Genomic DNA, 4,474 nt, shown 5'->3' on the forward strand with positions numbered 1-4,474 from the left:
CGGGTTAAGGTAAAGTGTATAGACCTATTATGTTATTGGTATATCTTGGGTTGATTTTAAGTACCTTTGTAATATAGACCTAGATATATATGTTATTGGTATATCTCGGATAATTTTTTAGTACATTTGTAATACTAATTCTTAAACCAAGTACATACGTCTCTGCCATGTTCCTCGTGTATCACTTGTGTTACCAATAAAAAAGACGATGAATAACGAAAATCCATATAACTCGGTTGCTATTTGTTGTATAGACATAGCTCGCTTGTATAACCGATACAGAGGAAAGTGATTAAAAAAAATGTCGAGTTTTCACTGCCTTGTAGCTAAGCTGTATATGTACTGTATATAGTCCTATCTAGTCATTACAAGCATAGAATCATTAAAACTAAATAATTCGATAGATTTATCGATGATATATTCTCATTGCGTTTACAATGCTTTCAAACCTAACATATTATACCACACGTAACATATAGAAGATAAAAAATAAAGAGGAAAATAAAGAAATGCATAAAAGAACGTCATTCAAAATCATTATTTGTATATATATATATAAATATATTATATATCATTCTCCTCATCCATTCAGAAAAAAATATGAAGAAATACCAACGAACTTCTTTACATCGATGTTTGATGTATATTTCACGCATGTCCACCATAAAGAAAAGAAATGAAGAAAAAAATGAAGAAGAAGACAAAGAAATATGAAAAAGCCCCTTATATCCCACGATCACGCACACACAGCGCAACACATTCTCCGAAGAAGAAAATACAGAGTAAAACAAAGAAATATGAAAGAACCCCTTGTATCCCACGACCACGCGCACACACACACACACAAAAAAAACATGTCCACATCAATCACACATCAACCACACATTACTCCACGCACACACGCACACAACGCACACAACGCAACGCCAGACCAATACTAACACATTCATGTACAATCTTCACACGGTCCTCACCAACCGAATCCAAAGCACATCACACGTTATAACATATACAACCGTCACCAAGACATTTTCACCCATTCACTCAACACATCACCCAAAAAAATTCTAAGTTCCAACATATCTCGGACTTAGACAAAATATCAACATCACATCACACGTTATAACATAACGTACCGTTACGCCACGCACACACGCACACAACGCAACACCAAAACCGGTACTAACACATTCATGTACAATCTTCACACGCAAACCACATCACACGTTATAACATATACAACCGTCACCAAGACATTTTCACCCATTCACTCAACACATCACCCAAAAAAAATTCTAAGTTCCAACATATCTCGGACTTAGACAAAATATCAACATCACATCACACGTTATAACATAGGACCGTCACCAAAAATTTCGGCCAATTTCTTAACTACAGCGTCTATGGAGAAATTCTAAGTCCAACTTTAACACAGGGCCTATGGAAAGTGAACACCCCCGATTCGCCTACAACACGCGATTTCCCATAGGGCGTCACCATTTAGACTACTATAACTACTAGCTGCCATCCATTATTCATTTAGGAGTACCACAGGGAGAAAATGAGAGAGAGAGAGAGAGAGAGAGAGAGAGAGAGGGGGGGGGGGAGAGAGAGGGAGGGAGAAAAGAGATGGGTATTTCAATTAAAGATATATATATTGCGATTCGTGGTAACCCGATTGTAATAAACAGTAATTATTGTCTAGGATGTCCCATTATGACTCATCGCTTACAGTATGTTTACAAGCGTGGATTTCAAGGCCAGCCTATACCAACGAACTCAAAAGCAGAACATCGTCCTGTTTGTTTGTTTGTTTGTTTGATGCGCTTCATGTGACAAGAACACAACCCAAGAATGTACCGCGCTTTCCGGGTTGCTCAAGTCAGGTTACAACAGATTAAAACGGGTATATAACGTTGTTGTTCTTGTTGTTGTGACTGTTCCATCTCGTACTTCGATTTAAAAAGTGTAATGCCCTTTGGCGCTACAGGTCAACTTGAATTAAACTCTTGAAAAAACAAAAGACAATGAGACAAAAGTTCACCGTGGGCAAACGGTAAGAGAACTATAATGAATTCCTTGAAATCAAAATGAAATAGAATTCTTATGCTGGAATCAGGAAGCATTAAAGAGTCATATATACAAACGAAATGAACAAACAATCAAACCAAATTCATCATATCAAATAGGCTGTTGTCAACAAGGTCTATGGTCGTTCATTCACCTTCACTTACAAAAAAAAAAGACACAAACAAAACAAGTGTGCGTTTCAGTTAAAATTATTTGTTACATTAGTTAACCTCCGCAATATTGGTGGTATGTGATGGACTGATGTAAAGACAAGAACCTTTTAAATTGTGTGCGGTTTTTGTTGTTGCTGTTGTTGTTGTTGTCTAGTTAGGAAAATGCACTGCACATAAATTTTCAGATCTTGTCTGTGGAATTTCAATGGCAAGATACATATACATAACGGCAAGAAAATACATATACATAAAGGCAAGAAAATACAAAACTTTGATGGGGAAATAGTGAATGGAAAATGTTAAATACAGAGTTGCTATTTAATGCTCAGATAATTTTTGGTTTATATTCCTTGTGCTCTAGGTGCGTGATTTTCATCACCATCCAGTTTTTAGTCTAGGATTTGATTTCATATTTTCCTCTTTCATTTTCTATTCGTCTCTATTCCCTTCTAAACGTTTATCTCGTCTTCTCCTTTTCTCTCTTATCTATTCCTTTCCGACTCTCTCTTTCCGCTCTTCTTTGCTCTCCCTCGTTTCCGAGTGTGTATGTATGTAAGTGTGTGTGTGTGTGTGTGTGTGTGTGTGTGTGTGTGTTTGTGAATGTCTGTATTCCCGTCCCTTTTTTTTCTCTCTCTCTTCTCTTCTTCTTCTCTTAAATCTCTGACATTTCCTTCTCCTTTACTCCTTCTATTGTCTTTCTTGTGTTCTCTTACAATGTTTAACTTTTTTATACAATGTTCTCAAGCGCTCTCTCTCCTTTTTTCTCGTTGTCTGTCTCTTTCTCTGTCTTCTCCGTCTCATTCTCTCCTCCGTATATTTTCATAATATCAACTTCGTTCACGGCTATATTATTGCATCTGATCCTGGTTGTTATTGTTAGACTTTTTAATTCAGTAAAATGCAGCAAATCGCCAACAATAATACAAGTCAATGACTTTGGCAGTCATGATTATTATGCGGCAAACTATAGACAGAAAGGCAGTGTTGCTAATATTACCTACAACGCTTACAATAAGTATGCTTTGCTTTTCGAAAACCTTCTGTAACGTCCAAAGAGAAGCGAGAATACCTCATCGAAAGTGTCCATTTTATCATGTTTATACCACCGAATCGTAAGAGAGATTTTTTTTTAATATAATTCATATACACCGACGTAGGAGGCGCATTGCTTTCTTCGTTTTGTTGTTGTTGTTGTCTTTTTCACGCCAAGCTTGTCAATACTGTACGAAATAAAGAATTACAACAGTACATAATGCCGTACCAATGCTTGCTGTACATGTTTTGCTCCTTCCCAAGAAGGCAATTTACCACAACCCCGAAAAATTTATATAACAATAGTGCCAACGTTTATAAATATATACATTTTGTTCTGTTTCCATACCAGTAGCTTCCTTTTTTACGTGATTGGGTAGGAAGAGCAGATTCGACTTGCATCGTTGTGAAAAGCGACAACAACTACTAAATTGAGTACCGAAATCGGTATAAAAATATGCATTAATCAAGCATTTAGAGCATGATAATGCAATTTACAGAATTGCTTCAAGTCTTTTTGTTTTCACGCCGGTTAAGGTTTGTAATTAAACAAGTGGCAATTAGGCAAAGAGTAAATGTTGGTTTTGATAAAGATGTGATCTTAATTTTATAAAGCTGACTTGTGCCAATCTGATCAATATTACTACAATCACTGAATGATTTCTTTAATTTTCTTACATGCTCGTATAAGCCGGTTCACAATAGACCGGTAACAGACCTGTAATTTGAACACTGGTGGCGCTCTAACAACATTGCCTCACGAGCAACATAGGACGTCACTTTCCCTCTTCGAGTGGGTTGTACAACACGTTCTTGACCGAAACTTCGTTGTTCATTGGCTTGTACAAGACATTTTCTACAATTCTCGGCTGCGGTTTTGGCGGAATGTTCTTGCGAGCTGCAGGCACTGGTCGTGCAGCCGGGACTGGACGTTGGTTGGGAACGCTGACCAGCTCGTAATCCTTTCGGAAGTCGCTAGAAGCAACATCTGCGTCTGTCCCTAAGCTGTCAACACTCTCGTCAACGACCTGGTACCCTCCCGTTTCGTCGTCCTTCACAACGACTGGCTCGTAGCCATTGACCTCCGCTCCGATGCCGTCGGAAGACGGGCCTCCGATTGCTTCGGAAACGGCGTAAAATGCATTCGACTCCTTGGCGCGCACCGTAGAAGCATTGTTCTTCGTGCCGATTTGGAGCTC

This window comes from Diadema antillarum, unplaced genomic scaffold, assembly GCF_040938485.1.
Source record: "Diadema antillarum isolate AM-2024a unplaced genomic scaffold, OU_Dant_1.0 seq00001920_RagTag, whole genome shotgun sequence".
Lineage (NCBI taxonomy): Eukaryota > Metazoa > Echinodermata > Echinoidea > Diadematoida > Diadematidae > Diadema > Diadema antillarum.